Source organism: Megalobrama amblycephala, linkage group LG11, assembly GCF_018812025.1.
Source record: "Megalobrama amblycephala isolate DHTTF-2021 linkage group LG11, ASM1881202v1, whole genome shotgun sequence".
Taxonomy (NCBI): domain Eukaryota; kingdom Metazoa; phylum Chordata; class Actinopteri; order Cypriniformes; family Xenocyprididae; genus Megalobrama; species Megalobrama amblycephala.
This window is the reverse complement of record NC_063054.1, coordinates 36,269,153-36,287,708: the sequence shown is the minus strand read 5'-3', so window position 1 is coordinate 36,287,708 and position 18,556 is coordinate 36,269,153. Positions and strand designations below refer to the sequence as shown.

Sequence of the window (18,556 nt, the reverse complement as noted above, 5' to 3'; positions counted from 1 at the left end):
AAAAATGCTGAGTTAAAAAATAACCCAAGTTGGGTTTAAAATGGACAAACCCATTGATTGGGTTGTTTTAACCCAGCAGTTGGGTTAAATGTTTGACCCAATCTGTTGGGTAATTTTATTTAACTCAACTATTGTTTAAAAATTACTATATTGCTTGAAATGAACCCAAAGTATGTTGGAAATTAACATTTCTTAATATGTTTAATAAGTGAACATTTACTAATAAGTTTAATAAATAATAATTAGATAATAAACATTTATTGAATTGCTTATTAATAAATGTTCATCTTTTGATTATTACTGTTGCCTCTATTAATTATGTGTCTGATTTATAATTTCCAACCTATTTTATGTTCATTTTAAGTCAGACATATAGTCATTTTTAAAAAATAGTTGGGTTAAATAAAACTGTCCAGCAGGTTGGGCAAACATTTAAACCAACCACTGGTTCAAAACAACCCAATCGCTGGGTTTGTCCATTTTAAACCCAACTTGAGTTGGTTTTAAACCAGAATTTTTTTGAGCGTATAAAAATTGCTGTTCACTGTTAGTGCAAAATATTTTTAATATAATAAATACTGTTGCTGAATTTTGCTTTTTGGTATAAAAACATTTTTTAATCAAATGAACATCATAATCATTTTCATTAATTTGCACCAATATGAGAGTATATATAATAATAAAAACGTTTATTACATCAAAAATGAACATGAACATTTTTAAATATTTTTTGTTGCTGAAGTTACATAGCCTAATGTTCTCATAAATACACATCACACCATCACTCACTGAACATAAACTGGGACAAAAAAGATGCAAGATCCTGTAATGCAGCCTTGCTGTAGCGCTGTCCTTTCTTTTCACCATTTCTAAAAAGGGGTCAAGTGACATTTCTCTGCCAGTTAAAGAGAGAAAAGTGTCTAGAAATGAAGCGTGTAACATTTGACAGCATCACATTCATTAAGCTCAGATTCACATGAACATCATTACGAGGGAAACTGCTAATCTGCTGCCCATGACATGAGATTCAAGACTAGTTCAAGCTGCCCAGACAAACGCCAATGAACTGAGCATTTAAATGTAGCATTTGTGAGGTCATGGAATGTTTGAACATTCCGTTTGGATTTTACAACAAATCATCTTGACTTAATCAAAAACTGTTGCTGTGGCAATGAGGTAAGCACCTGTTCCAACTCCATAGAAACCAAAGTGTGCGGGGGAGCAACCTGCGTGGTGGAACAGGGGAAATATTACCAAACGTTAGCTACCTACACCAGTTGCTGCGGTTAGTAGGAAAAATGGCTGATTATTGGACAGAAGGAAAAGAGCCTATAGGGAAGAAAAGACAGAGCTTTATACTTATGGTATTGTGTTCACAAATCAAACCTCAAGAGGAAATAGTCACAAGAAAGTTACCTAAATTGTTCTATATGGAAATAAAATGTGTCATTTTATTTGTGTAATGTAATGATCTTTATTAAAATAAATGATATGACATTTGTCTGACTCAAAGCTGGCTACTTAAACAAGTCATTTAATGACACTCAATGCTGGCAACATCGCCGTGTGCAGACTGCAGAATTAACAACAAAAACCCTGTCATTCAAAGTGTAAATGTAAAGCAAAGGTCCTCTAATCCCACATGAAAACATGAAGATCTCACTCAGGGCTTTTATGTCTAAATTATGAGAGTTTGAGTAGGTTAATCATGTTAATCATCGTGTACCGCATATTCACAGCCTTCATAATTGTTATTAATGATCAAGTCTTTTATAGATCAAGCATGACACTGTGTGTGTGCAATGCATCTTTATGTGTCACAATGTGACTTTGAGGTGAATCTTTAGGAACAATTAAAAAAAAATTGGTGTAGGATTTACTTTGAAACTATTTTCACTCAGGAATGGCAAGAAACATATTGAACTAAATGTGAAATTTTGAAGTAGAAAGACAATATTTGCTAAGTCCCAATTAACTGCATTTGTTCAGTTACTCACCAATGCTAGTAACTCTATAAGGATTTGCAACATAATATATGGATTAAATCAAACTGAAAGAATAATAGTGTGTCTCTGACTAATGCAAAAGATGTGAATGATTCAAATCAAAGCAAAGACCTATCAAAGAAGATCTTCTACCTCAGTGAACAAAAATATCATTTTTTTATTCATCACGTTTATTCAGAACTCTATTCTTCATATTAAGCCACAAAAACTAATATATTGGGAACAAAATCAAAATTTGTGGTTGGTAAATTTTCATCAGGCCTTTAGTAGGTGTGGAAAAAGTTTCATTTTGGACCATCGATACATCAAAATATCTACCATTAGTGGTGTGACAAGACGGGTAGCTTACGAGGTACCTCCTCAATGACAAAATACATGAAAAGCATGATACAGAGCTGAGAGATGGTTACAACTACACAGCCCAGCCTAAGATAGCTTTCATATGGGAAGATATTTGTATGCATCAGGGAGCCGCTTTCAAAATGCATGGTATTGAAATCGCGTTTGAATGCGTGCTCGCATTTTACTTTTGCTTTCGTGAATGTGCGTATTCTGTGAATAAGGACAAAGACTATAGGGATTTGATATGGAGCGGCGGAGTACATTCTACAAGATAAGACATTTGTCAGACACTTTTAGGCTCTGTTGTGCACCGAATCCTCCGCCATGGTCTTGTCAGTCATCTCGTCACGTGATCGGTGAACTCTGATTCCTGCTGCACTACGCACGACTCTGCAGCTTCTGTTGGATGGGATTGAAGCGACAGTTATCCAACTAAATTAAATAGTTTGTATTTTTATAAAAAGCAAAAGACAGTGGAGGCGTAACATATGTAGCGGTGGCATATTCTATCCTAATTTCACCCTCACACTCCCATCATGTCAATTTCGCAAGACAGCTTTTCACCTCCAAGACAAATCTCGTCAGGTCTTTATTCTGACAGCCGTTTGAGAGTTCAGTATGGCATGATCGGTCTGTTCACGAGACATACAGATGGCAGTTTCTCTTACCCACTGATCCTAGAACAGCGACTGTACATGAAACAAAGCTCGGCATTTTCGTTTGCAGAATCAGCAGGTTGTAGAGCAATGCATTTGATGCCACAGACAGCCCATCACATGATGACATGTGAAATTGCATTATTAATTTATGCAACATTAGCATACGACAAACCCCAAGCATCACCCTGGGCCTCTAATATCCAATCTGCAGAGGAAACACCTTCAGAATTCCTCCACAAACATCAAAAGAGCGAACGGGTCATCTATAATCACCTGCTTTCGCTCTGAGCGTCCAGAACAAGGCATGGAAGATCTATCGCAAGACGTCAGTGAATCAAAAATGCCAGGCAAATGTCAGCGGAGCTCATAGAAGGTCTTTTCCTTGACCTTCACTCTACACTAATATGTGCACACCGCTTTAACATCACACGTAGACACAAACTCATGTACATGAACTTATGCAGACATGCACACATCTGCACAAAGAAATGTCACTCCAGTGATGTCAACGAATCATTCAGTTGCCGTTTAAAGGTGCCCTAGAATTAAAAATTGAATTTACCTCGGCATAGTTGAATAACAAGAGTTCAGTACATGGAAATGACATACAGTGAGTCTCAAACTCCATTGTTTCCTCCTTCTTATATAAATCTCATTTGTTTAAAAGACCTCCGAAGAACAGGCGAATCTCAACATAACACCGACTGTTACATAACAGTCGGGATCATTAATATGTGCGCCCCCAATATTTGCATATGCCAGCTCATGTTCAAGGCATTAGACAAGGGCAGCCAGTATTAACATCTGGATCTGTGCACAGCTGAATCATCAGACTAGGTAAGCAAGCAAGAACAATAGCGAAAAATGGCAGATGGAGCAATAATAACTGACATGATCCATGATATCATGATATTTTTAGTGATATTTGTAAATTGTCTTTCTAAATGTTTCGTTAGCTTGTTGCTAATGTACTGTTAAAGGGCACCTATTATGCCCCTTTTTACAAGATGTAATATTGGTCTTGGGTGTCCCCAGAATGTATTTGTGAAGTTTCAGCACAAAATACCCCACAGTTAATTTATTATAACCATTTGAAAATGTCATTTTTGGGGCCTGTTTTAAAAAGAGCTGTTTTGGTGTATACCACCTTAAATATAAATGAGCTGCATATCCCTGCCCTGCCTTTGGATGAGGGCGTAACTTGCATACCTATGGCAATAAACAGTCGGTAGAAGCAGAATGGCTGAGAGTGAGAGACCCGCTGTTTTGTATGGCATTCAGCCGTACATGTTTGAACCGGAATCAGACCCAGATGATGAAGAGACTCCGGCAGAAGAAACACAATTGAGAATGGAGCAGGACGTCTCTGAATGGTTATTTGATACATTTATGTACTTATAGAGTTTTAATCGCGTCCCCTTTGCAATTATGGATGTGCAACACACACACACACACACACACACACACACACACACTGTGATAACGTTCGCGCAATTTTTTGAAACTACAAACACAAATACTGTGATAACGTTTGCTAAGTACAAACGAAATTATATTTATGCGAGGGAACGGTTGCGTCATGTTGACATTACTTGTCGTACAGGTGCTTATGTGGCAAATGTGAGAAGATGGCTACAGAACCAGAAAATATATGCTGCAGGGAGATAGAACAGGTATTAATTTATTTACATTTGTAATTGTTGCAAAAAATAATACGTGACATAAAACTGTCTGACGCTATTTGTTGTATCAAAGGTTACAAGACGGATGAAACAACTTCAAGTCACTCCATCATATATGGTAGACCATCCCGGAAAACATACACAGTTTTTAATACAATATCTTTAAAAATATATATATATACGTGTGGATACACACTATACAAACAAGGTTTAAATTATATACACAGACATTCTACGACAACAACAACAACTTTAGACGCATTTGTTATTGAATTGGCTGACATCGACTGAAATGACTATTTGCTCAAAAAACATTAAATACACTTACTTCTTCTGGAGGTGACGTTGGATCGCGAACAGTAGGCAACGATCCACACTTGAGGATTAACTTTGAAGCAAGACCTGCTTTGAATTGACCCTCGTTCTCAAAACAGTCGGTCAAAAAATGATTCGCGCAAACATAAACGTATTTTGGAATTTTGAGTGGCGCCTTTCCTTCGTAAATAAAATCCATCCACTGCGTTTTCAGTGGCTCTGATTTCAGAAGTAAGTGAAAACTACTATGTTCATTATTACATCCCACAACAGAACACTTATGTTTCTTAGGAGACATTACCGGCTGTCGTTGAAACAATGGAGGATGGTTGACCGATCACCGAGGGCGGGGTCTATGCCAAAACCAGATTGTCAATCAAACCACGTGGGTGGGGCTTAGCGCAATTCTACGTCACAGTGAGAGCAATCTTAGAACAGGGCGTTCTGAGACAGTGCTTATGAATTATTGAGATTGTAAAAAAACCACTGGGTGGATTTTTCTCATTCTAGGATGGTTTTGCTCACACACTGCCAACACACATTTATGGTCAAACACCATGTAAAAGTGAATTTTGCATAATAGGTGCCCTTTAAATGTGGTTAAAGTTACCATCGTTTCTTACTATGTTTCTTACGGAGACAAGACTGTCGTTATTTTCATTTTTAAACACTTGCAGTCTGTATAATTCATAAACACAACTTCATTCTTTATAAATCTCTCCAACAGTGTGTAATGTTAGCTTTAGCCACGGAGCACTATCAAACTCATTCAGAATCAAATGTAAACATCCAAATAAATACCATACTTACGCGATTAGACATGCTGCATGACGAACACTTTGTAAAGATCCATTTTGAGGGTTATATTAGCTGTGTGAACTTTGTTTATGCTGTTTAAGGCAAGCGAGAGCTCAGGGGCGGGGAGCGCGAGAATTTAAAGGGGCCGCGCACTGAATCGGCGCATATTTAATGATGCCCCAAAATAGGCAGTTAAAAAAAAAAAAATAAATCTATAATTTTGAGCTGAAACTTCACAGACACATTCAGGGGACACCTTATACTTATATTACATCTTTTGAAAACGTGTTCTTCGGCACCTTTAAAGTGGTCATGGACGGCATTTTATATTTATAATCTTCTCTGAGGTCCACTTATAATGTTATCAAGATTTGTACATCAAAAAAACATCCTAATTTAGAATAAGCTATTTTTTCCCTCTCTTTTGAACACTCAGTTTTGATAGGCCTGCCACATTTAAGACACGCCCATTGCTATGATTGGGTAACAGTTTTGCATATTAAAATAGTTTTCAATGTATCCGCCATTACAACTTGCAGTGTGGAAAAATATGTCTTACACAGCTGGAACATTTGCCAATAATGTGAAACATTTATGCTTATTACATATAAGTCTTGGTAAAGTTACAACAGTTATAATTGACAAAGAATGACTTACGGTGCTTCAGAATTATGAATGAATGCACCATTGTTTGTCACATTGTCATTCCTATACACTATTCATAGTTCATCCTTTACGGTAAACTGAAAAACGTATGCATTGTCATTTGCAGTGTTGTGTTCTAAATCAAGTGAAACGTGTTGTAATGTCTTACTGATGACAAAACAGAAGATGTCGCTCACTGAAGCTTTAATTCAGGATTACAGCGAATGGCTTAGATCAGAACAATAACAAAAGCAGCATTCTCTACATGCTTTCTTCCATATACGATAATCCACATAAATGCCGAAGCAAAGGAAAGAACATCAAATCACAGCTATCGCAAATTCAAAACGTCTTGTAATCCTCAGAGGCGTCTCTATTGTTTTGTTGGAATAATCCTGTGTTTGAGTCTCTCTCGTGAACTCTCATGTGTGCATCGGTGGGCGGGGCTAAAGAGGCAATGATGTAGAAGTAGTCATTTTCTGAGCTTGGCCATTTCAATAAAAGCTGTAGAAAAGCCAAAGAGAACGTTTTGAGTTCTGAAACTTACAGGATATTTTTATAGTACAATGACCTCTTATAAAATATCAAGGAAAATTTGATTTCTCAATTCATGACCGCTTATTTTAAACCTTTTTTCAACATCCCCCTTTTTTTTTTGGAGGATGCTGTAAAGTGATTTTTTTAGATATCTTTGATTGCTGTGGCTTTTTGCATTAAGGCTTGAATTTTAAAAGGAAAAGTCCATTCAGAAATAAAAGGTCTGTCATCATGCTGCTCCAAAACCATGTGATTTTCTTCTGCGGAACATAAAAGAAGTCTTGTCCTCGCCGCTGTTTTCCATGCAATTACAATGAATGGGGAGTGAAGCATTAAAGCTTCAAAAAGGACCTAAAAGCACCATAAAAATCATATATGATTATATGAAAATAATCATAAAAAATGGTCCATTTGACTTGTGCGCTAAATTCTGAAGCCATACTGTAGGTTTGTGAGGATCAAGATGAAATGTACTGTAAGCTGTTACTCGCTATCATTCAGAGTCAGATCAGTGTTGTTATTGTTAACTAAATCTAAAACTATTGAAAAACATTTCTATTTATTGAAATAAAATTAAACTTTAATTTATTTGCCAAGGCAACATTTCTAAGTTTTAGTAAACCTGAAAAAAACTAAACAAAAACTCAAATAAAAATAATAAACACTAAATAGAAAAATAAATGACAGAAACACAACAAATTTACTAAAACTAAATTTAAAATAAAAAAAATGGAAAATATAAAAACATTCAGATTCTGAATAAATATTTTAATACTATATTAATGATACTAATATAACAATTGTGATTTGTACTTTTATTTTATATTATTTGATATTTTTATATTATTTTATTCAATTTTATTTTGTTTTATTTTATTATTTAATTTAATTTAATTTAATTTAATTTAATTTAATTTAATTTAATTTAATTTAATTTAATTTAATTTTCATCTCAGCCACAGCATCATGGTAAGAACCAAGTAAATAACAAAGAACAAAATATGTGCAATTATGTACAATCAAGTAAAAAAAACTATAAAGAAATGTACAAATAATACAAGACAAAAATTATAAAATATATTCAGGTGGTACTTTTTTTGAATGAAAATGTTTCTTTGCTTTTTTACATTAAAAATGGTGCAGTAAAATATGTTTAATCACAGTGGTTGTGAACTGAATCAACTGATTCATTTAAAAGATTTAATAAAAAAAAAAAAGATTCATTTACAAATTGCACAGTCACTCATGAATTATTTTTTTTAATTACTTCAGAAGACTCGAAATATAGTGCACAAGTTGTAAGGACTACTTTTATGAAAGTTTAATGGCGTTTTAACACCTTTAAAAATTTTGAAAGCCTCGGTCAGTTGCATGGAGATCAAATTCTTCAAAATATCTACAAAACTTACAATGCACTAGCACAGCGAGTATCTGACGTTTCTGCTCAGACTCACATCAGCAGCTCTAACAGCACGAATCAAACTCCTCATATCTCTCTCCTGATGTCTCCGCAGCAGAAAACACACGCAGGCAGCTCGCTCCCGTCCTCTGTCGTGTGACCTAGAGGGGTTTCCCTGCCGTTTATAATCTTAATTTAATTTTCCCAAGGCCTGCTCCAAACAGAATCATTACAGACATCTTTGGAGACAAATATTCACATGACCTGAGCCAGCAGCACCATGTAACGTGCATATGTGAACTCGCCATGAAAATCAATAAAATATAAGCCAGAACTGACAGCAAATAAAACAAATAACAAGTTACCCAGAGCAGAGCGTTGTGCACAAAATGGTCTAAATAAAAGACAATCAATCTGTGACTTCAACCTACAGCACAAAGCCCACATCTAGAGCTCCATCCAGAATGTTCCATTACTGTTAACCATCGCCACTGCTGTTTAATGGAGTCATTACGCTCAAATGATGACAGACAGGTGTGTTAGAATGGCTGAGGGCAAAACGGCCACAAACACACAGTTAAGAGAAGTGAAATGCATCATATGCATGTGGCTCTGAACAAACAACATCTGTGGAAATTTCTGAATCTCAATAAATACTGTACACATGTCAGTAAATACTCATTTTTTGTGTACTCAAACATGTTTGAAGGAGCACTGTGTGATGCTCACAACGATTTAGAATTAAGCAAAATCATGACTATTTGTGATGGACGCTTTCGAAACATTCTTCGAAACCTTTGCGAATCATTTATTTTGAACCAATGATTCAGAGCGCATATCAAACGGCCAAAGTCACATGATTTCAGTAAAAAAGTTTTCGTTAAGTCATAACTTTTACAAAACATTTTGAAATTTCAATGGTTCGCAGCTAGCGGGCGACGATCTCTGTGAACCCATGAACCACATTATGTTTTTTTTTAAAAAGTTTAATAAATTTGAAGACATTTTTAATGACACATTTGTATAATAAAAAGGAAGCGTTTAGTTAAAAGCTTGAAGACCTTCGTTCATCTTTGGAACACAAATTAAGATATTTTTGATAAAATCCGATGGCTCAGAGAGGCCTGCATTGCCAACAAGATATTTAAACACTTTCAAATGCCCAGAAAGCTACTAAAGACATTTAAATCAGTTCATGTGACTACAGTGGTTCAACTTTAATGTTACGAAGTGACGAGAATACTTTTTGTGCGCCAAAAAAACCCCAAAATAACGAGTTTATTCAGCAATATCTAGTGATGGGCGATTTCAAAACACTGCTTCATGAAGCTTCGAAGCTTTACGAATCTTTTGTTTCGAATCACTGGTTCGGAGCGCGTGTGAAACTGCCAAAGTCACGTGATTTCAGTAAACGAGGCTTCGTTACATCATAAGTGTTTCGAAATGTTGTGAAATAGGCTTGTTCGAGATGCATCGGCGCTGCGCAGACCGATCGGCAGATGACATCAAAGTACCGCGAGAATGATTCAGAAGCATAAGGAGTCGTCTGCTCTACAATAACTCTCGTGATACTTTAATGTCATATGCCGATCGGTCTGCGTAGTGCCGATGCATCTCAAACAAGCCTAATTTCAATGGTTCATATGACTTTAGCAGTTTGATACATGCTCTGAACCACTGATTCGAAACAAAAGCTTCGTAAAGCTTCGATCTAAGCGTCATGAAGCAGTGTTTTGAAATTGTCCATCACTAGATATTGCTGAATAAATATATGCTGTTTTATTGGCACACAAAAAGTATTCTTGTCAATTCCACTGTAGTCACATGAACTGATTTAAATATGTCTTTAGTACTTTTATGGTATTGAAAGTGTTAATGATCTTGCTATCAATGCAGGCCTCACTGACCATCAGATTTTATCAAAAATATCTTAATTTGTGTTCCGAAGATGAATGAAGGTCTTACGGGTGTGGAACGGCATGACAACACAGACAATAATACAGACTAGTGATCGACTGATATTGATTTTTTATAACCGATACCGATACCGATTATTTGCATGTTTATGTACCTGATAACCGATATGCAGAACCGATATTTATTTACTGTTATACTTCTGTTTTTTACAATTATTACAACACAAATGAGCTGAACAAACCATTTTATTTATAACAATCACTCCCTCCTTGCATACAAAAAATAATAATAATGGTTATGTAGTAAATCAAATGATTATATAATCTAGGGTGTTTAAACGAGATAATCTTGTCAAAAATGTCATGCAGTGGCCGTGCTTGAGGCTTCCTGATCATCAACCCATTCAGGTGCTGAGCAATATGAACGAACTTTTTTTTCCCGAGACTATATAATGTTAAACAGCACTTGGCAGTTGGCATTTTATGATCTAAATTTAATCTAACGTTAAATCATGAAATGCCAACTGACAAAGTGCTGTTTGACTATAACTTAATCAACCGCGATCGCGCATGAAGATAATAAATAATTAATTTCCACAAAGCGGTAGGCTATATTTATATGTGTATTAGCGAAATAATTGTTATGTAGTAAATGATAATATAATCTAGGGTGTTTAAACAAGATAATCTTGTCAAAAGTTTCATTCAGTGGCCGTGCTTAAGCCTCCTGATCATCCGTCAGTTGCTAAGCAATATGAACGAACTTTTTCTTCTAGACTAATGGTGAGCAAATACAACAGATAGAGAATTAAATTCAGCGCTTTTATTTTCAACATGCACTCATTCATGTCTGTTTTATTTAATTCATGTAAAGTTGCGTCTTTATTGGGGCAGGACATGACGAATTACACTACGTGACTCAATGAGTTCGTCTCAATTGTTTAGAAACAAGCTGCATAAATTAACTATATCCGGAATTTATGTCTCAGATCTCATTTGTGCATGTCTGTTATGTTAAATAAAGTTGATTAATTAAAGCAAACCAAGTAGAACGTTACCTGTGCACTGAGTTGTTGTTGACTGATCTCCTCAGACGCCCGGGCTGCAATGGCGGAAATCTCAAAACGGCCACAAGATGGCGCCGTAAATCGGCGAATCCGATATTACAAAACCGATACCCGATTATGGAAAAATGCTTAAATATCGGGAAAAATATCGGTAAACAGATACATCGGTCGATCACTAATACAGATACTTTGTATTTATTGGTATTAGATGATTTGTTATTTGCATTAAATAGATTATACTTTCAATAAAACACTTGCAAATGATTTGTAAAAGGTGTTTTTATCAGGGATGTCCCAAGCCGAACTCAGGGATCGGTATTGGGGCAGATTAAGTTTTAACTGATTTTAACTGCTCGGAACTGGCTATCCTCTGTGTTTCTGTGTTAAGCATATTTGATGCATATTTTTGTAACAATTAATTTGAAAGTAATTTGTTTACTGTTTATTTTTATCTGCTGTCAGAGATGACACTGTCATGACACATTGCTATGGGTTGCTTCTTGCTTCGTAATTGACTGAAAGACTGGCATTAATCTTATTATATCTTATTTGTTACACTGCAATTACTCCATAGTGATAGATGCCCCTTTTTTACATTTGAACCCCTGAGAAACTCTCTGCACATCCCTGTATACACTGGATTGATTGTAATAACTTTAATGCACTTGAAGTGAAGTAGATAGAGTAATGTATCAGGACTCAACAATATTCAATGACTCAGATCGGATCGGATCGGGGACACAAAAAACTTGATCAGGACATCCCAAGTTTTTAAGTTTGGGCCGAGTTTTTGTTACATTTACACAGTTTTGATCAGCAGGCATCACCAGCGTGTGGAGTTTCGAGTGCTTCAAAACAGTGAATCATTTTGCGAAGCAACTGGTTCAGTTGATTCAAAGTTTCGAAAACCTTAATGAACACTAATGATTATAGCAATTATTTTATTTTGTTTTACCTAGTTTAACTAGCATCTCTGATTTAAAATTAACCAGTGCAAAAAATAGCATAATAGATGTTTAATTAACTTCAATGAATCAGTTTGAACTGTCCATTTCAATTATTGATTTAAAACTCTGTATTGTTTTGCATCATCACATTAGGTCTGAAAAGGTTATTAAAAATTGAGATTGAGTAGATGTATTTTTGTTTATTTCCTAAAACTCTAAAGCTACGCTGCTCAAAACAAACACTCACATCTCACTGCAAATTATTTTAGAAGTCCATACTTATTTTACTGAACCTATGGGAGACATTAGGAAACTAATGAAGACTTTTATGATTCCAAACAAGATTACTAAGAGTAAACAGCTCACATTCTGCAGCAAACTACATCTCCATACAGATTCAGATGCATTACAGACTCATTCATTATGCGCTTGAGAACTTCTCAACTCCCAAATAAACTGTATCTGTTCAGTATTCAGTGTGCCTCCTTTGGAAAACAGATTTAGGTTGCATCCTAAATACACTTCTGTGGAGTTTATTTCATGAGAGATCATCAATTTATTCATTAGCTGTCTGAACACTCAAAGTTCCTTTCCATTCTCTTACTGACTGACAACATTAAACAAAATAACTAATTAGCAATTCACATTGGACATGTTAAAATGAAATTAAAGCACCATCTTGAGACGGATGTGTGAGGGTCTCATACTGAAGATGGCAATCAATAAAGTCAATAATAACAGTTCATCCGACAGACAGGTGTAACCAGCAGGTGTCAGTCAGTCATAATAGGCTTCAGCTATTGTCTTAAACTAGTACACAGCTCATTTAACTTCACATGTTATAAAACACAGCATCTGTTTCATATAATAACCTTTAGAAGAGCTATTTGCGGGTTCAAACCAGGTGTATTTCAACCCTTAAACCTTTAAACTCCTCCCTCCAACCGTGACTGATAAAATGCCCAGTTGATTTTCATGATCCAATCAATTCCAAATAAATAAAACAGTCCCACCCCACAAGTCCGTATGCATCGCAATTCTCTCTCGAATCGATTCTGAGTGTAGTTTTTAACAGCAGATGGCACTATATGCTTTAGAAACAGCCGTACTTGAACTCGATACACACACCAATCTTCTGTGATATAATCATTCATAAAGTTCGAAAAGGTTGAAGCGAATTACAAGGGTGTTTGCAGTGGGCTGTTTACATTAATCTCACGCTATAAAAGCATTCTGAGGTGCAAGTACATAGCTGAATGCACAAGCGCTCTTCTTCATGAGCATTTGAGCGTGTGGTTAAAAACCAGCCTAGAGCGCCATCTGCTGTTAAAAACCAAGCTCAGAATCGATTCAAGAGAGAATCGCGATGCATTCGGAAAATCTTAGAATCGATCCATGAATTGATTTATTATCCCATAGATAGATAGTGCTGTCAAATCGATTAATCGCAATTAATTGCATCTAACATAAAAGTTTGTAAATATATACAGGTCTATGGTGGTGTGTGGGTGTGTGTGTGTGTGTGTGTGTGTGTGTTTGCATGTATGTGTATACACATAAACATATAATATACAAACTTAGATTTGACAGCACAGACAGACAGACAGACAGACAGATAGATAGATAGATAGATAGATAGATAGATAGATATGTGTATGTATATATATATATATATACACACAGTACTCAGCGTAAATGAGTACACCCCCTTTGAAAAGTAACATTATAAACAATATCTCAATGAACACAAAAACAATTTCCAAAATGTTGACAAGGCTAAGTTTTATATAACATTTGTCTAACTTACAACATGAAAGTAAGGTTAATAATATAACTGAGATTACACATTTTTCAGTTTTACTCAAATTAGGGTGATGCAAAAGTGAGTACACCCCACTGAAAGTCTCTGGAGCAAAGCTACATTTTAGACTACAAATGTCTAATTTAACAAGAATTCAAGCGCAGGTGAGTCTAATTATTCATTACACAGGTGTCCAGCAGACAGATGACTATAAAAGGGAGTTAAAACCCCATTTCTTACTGTCAGCAATGGCACCACATGGAAGAGAAATGTCACAAGACCTGAGAAAGAAAATAATTTCTTTACACCCTAAAGGTGAAGATCAGCAAAGCTTTACTTATCAGTCAGAATACTGTAGCAAAAGTGGTACAAAAATGTAAAAAAGATGGAACTGCAACCATCTCACAGAGACGTCCAGGTCGTCCACGGAAATTAAAGGTGCCCTAGAATTAAAAATTGAATTTATATTGCCATAGTTAAATAACAAGAGTTCATTACATGGAAATGACATACATTGAGTCTCAAACTCCATTGTTTCCTCCTTTTTATGTAAATCTCATTTGTTTAAAAGACCTCCGAAGAACAGGCGAATCTCAACATAACACCGACTGTAACATAACAGTCGGGATCATTAATATGTACGCCCCCAATATTTGCATATGCCAGCTCATGTTCAAGGCATTAGACAAGGGCAGCCAGTATTAACGTCTGGATCTGTGCACAGCTGAATCATCAGACTAGGTAAGCAAGCAAGAACAATAGCGAAAAATGGCAGATGGAGCAATAATAACTGACATGATCCATGATAACATGATATTTTTAGTGATATTTGTAAATTGTCTTTATAAATGTTTCGTTAGCATGTTGCTAATGTACTGTTAAATGTGGTTAAAGTTACCATAGTTTCTTACTGTATTCATGGAGACAAGAGCCGTCACTATTTTCATTTTTAAACACTTGCAGTCTGTATAATTCATAAACACAACTTCATTCTTTATAAATCTCTCCAACAGTGTAGCATTAGCCGTTAGCCACGGAGCACAGCCTCAAACTCATTCAGAATCAAATGTAAACAATATAACAGTATACAATACTCACATAATCCGACGCATGCATGCCGAACACTTTGTAAAGATCCATTTTGAGGGTTATATTAGCTGTGTAAACTTTGTTTATGCTGTTTAAGGCAAGCGCAAGCTCCTTGTGCGGGGAGCGTGAGCATTTAAAGGGGCCGCAACATGAATCGGCGCATTTCTAATTATGCCCCAAAATAGGCAGTTAAAAAAATTAATAAAAAAAACCTCTATGGGGTATTTTGAGCTGACTTCACAGACACATTCAGGGGACACCTTAGACTTATATTACATCTTGTAAAAAAACGTTCGATGGCAACTTTAATACCTCGACAGGAGCGTCTTCTGATGAGAAGGGTTGAAGAAAATCGGCATGCAAGTTCACTGCAATTATCTAAAGAAGTAGAAAGCCAAACTTGGGTGACTATTTCCTGTGACACAATACAGCGTACACTGCAGAGGAATGGCATGCATGGGTGCCGTCCACGAAAGAAGCCTCTCCTAAAGCCCAGGCACAAAGCAGCCCGTCTAGAGTTGGCCAGGGCCCATGCTGACAAAGATGAAGACTACTGGGACTCTATACTCTGGAGTAAGGAGACAAGATAAATGTTTTTGGAACTGATGCCTTCAAAACTGTATGGCGTCGCAAAGGTGAGGAATACAAAGAAAAATGCATGGTGCCTACAGTGAAACATGATGTGGGGCTGCATGAGTGCTGCTGGTGTCGGGAGCTGCATTTCATTGATGGCATCATGAATTCACAGATGTACTGCTCTATACTGAAAGAGAAGATGCTACCATCACTCCGTGCACTTTTCCAACATGACAATGATCCTAAACAGACATCTAAGGCCACTGTTGGATTTCTGAAGAAGAACAAGGTGAAAGTGATTCAGTGGCTCCTGATCTGAACCCAATCGAACACCCATTGGGAAGAGACAAGTTGAGCATCACTCTGCATCCAGCATCCAGTCTCTAAAAGAGCTCATTCTTGAAGAATGGAAAAACATAGAAAAAGATAGATGTTGCAAAATGCCAACTTGTTCATTCCATGCCTAGAAGACTTGGTGCTGTCTTTAAAAATCATGGAGGCCATATAAAGTACTAGATGCAGTAGTTTTTGTTATAGGGTGTACTCATTTTTGCATCACCCTAATTTGAGTAAAACTGAAAAATGTGTAATCTAAGTTAGATTATTAACCTTACTTTCATATTATAAGTTAAACAGATGTTATATTAAACTTAGTCTTGTCAACATTTTGGAAATTGTTTTTGTGTTCATTGAGATATTGTTTAAAATGTTACTTTTCAAAGGGGGAGCACGATAGATAGATAGATAGATAGATAGATAGATAGATAGATAGATAGATAGATAGATAGATAGATAGATAATCGATTTGATAGCACTAATAGATAGATCGTCCACATTTCTACTCTCTACTTCATCAGCAGTTCATCATGAAGTCATCTGGCTGTAAACAACATGTTTTATACATCATATAAGTCACATGAGAATCACCGCAACAGGCGGTCTGACACATTGGCTGTGTCTCAAAACCCAGTGAACTGCATCATAGACGCAAAGTCATAACTCTATATGACGGCCAAAAATGTCGCTGACTTGGAAGTGTCTATGGTGTTGACCAACAATGCCATACGCACACATATATGATGCCAACAGCTGCTGCTGACTTGGAAAACGTCTGTGATTATGCTCCAAAAAATGCTTCACACTTCTGATGTCCAACTCTATTATTTTTATGCCTAAAACCGCTGCTGATATGGAACACGTCCATGATGAAGCCCAAAACCGTTGCTTGCTAGAAACTGCCTAAGATGATGCCCAAAAACGCTATGCATGCTGCCCAGAAAGGCTGCTGACTCGGAACGCGTGTGTTTATCTCCAGACATGCTGCACGCGCGTCTAGAGCGCATCAGTAGGTTTGAGACGCGTCCAGCGCGCGCTGCTGTAAACGCGTTTATTTACATACACAAACGGGCTCACGTACCGTAAAACCGCGCTGCCGCTCCGGAGGAAGATGTGCTCAGGAGGAAGATCCAGGAGGATGGAGGAGGAGAAGAGCGCGTGTGTGAGATGAAATCAGCGGACGGACACACACATACACAGAACAGCATCATGTGCTGCGCTCACTGCGCATGTCAGCGCCGCACCGACCATCTACCGGCAGATCATCATTCACGAGACCTGCTCGCTGTCACTGGGGTCTGTGGAGAATATAAAACACTGGTCTTACTGGTTACTAATGTCTAACTTTCTAGCTACTAATCTGCAAAGCATTAATAGTCTAATACTGAGGAAATCTAGCTTTTTATAAACCTGTTATATACTATTAAATATTACGTATGTCTATAAATATTACTATAGAATTTTTTTTTTTTTTCAAGGCAGTTATTTAAAAGGAACATTCTTATTTAAAATGGCATGGAAATATCTTCTTGTTCTCTTAAAGGTGACCTATGATGCACCTTTTCACAAGATGTAGCCTAATATAAGTCTCTGGTGTCTCCAGAATGTGTCTGTGAAGTTTCAGCTCAAAATACCCCACAGATCATTTATTATAGCTTGTCAAATTTACCCCTATTTGTGTCCCTTTAAATGCAAATGAGCTGCTGCTGCTCCAGAAGAGGGCGGAGCTTTAACAGCTCGCGCTTCAGTTGCTCAACAACAACAAAGCTGGAGAATCTCACGCAGCCAAAATGACGAAGGTGTTCATTCTTACATTGTTCAAACCGGAGTCGACACTGATGGAGAGACTCAGGAAGAAGTTACAACTTTTAGAATGAAATTGGACGTTTCTGAATGATTAGTGGATAAATTTATGGAGTTGCTGTGGAGTTGATTCAACTCATCCACTAGCATGTGGATGAGTTGAATCAACTAATTATTGTTAATATGTAATTCATTTTCTTCCAGGAGCTCATTGCTTCTACCTTCAGTTAAATTGCTAACAATGATTGTAAATTAATTGCCTAAATGATTACATTATTAGCTAACTGCATTCTTTTAATTGTAATGTTGACATGCATTCTCTGTAAAGCTGCTTTGAAACGATATGTATCGTGAAAAGCGCTATACAAATAAATGTGAATTTAATTGAATTGAATATCTTACAGCCACAAAAATGTTATATCTATAGTTTGCACAATAAATAAATAAATAAAACTGGTACAGGGATATAACTGTCTGATTTTAGCGTTTTCAACATTAAAGCGTTCAAGGGCACCTCTACAAACACATCTGTACACAACATCTCCATAAATAAATATGAGGAGGATGTTCGTTCAAACCAGGTGTATGTTGGAAGACAAAATAAAAGAGGGTTGGATACGGTGGAAATCTGGATTTTA

At 36.4% G+C, this 18,556-nt stretch overlaps 1 protein-coding gene across 2 annotated transcripts in view; it reads right to left on the bottom strand.

The window, feature by feature from the left end:
* Nucleotides 1-17,391, bottom strand: part of fut8b (fucosyltransferase 8b (alpha (1,6) fucosyltransferase)) — a 125,295-nt gene extending 107,904 nt beyond the window's left edge. For both annotated transcript variants that reach the window (XR_007187168.1, XM_048207776.1), the window contains exon 1: nt 17,197-17,391. The gene's annotated coding sequence lies outside the window, so the exon portion shown is untranslated. The remainder of the gene's footprint in view (nt 1-17,196) is intronic.
* Nucleotides 17,392-18,556: the final 1,165 nt, after the last annotated feature.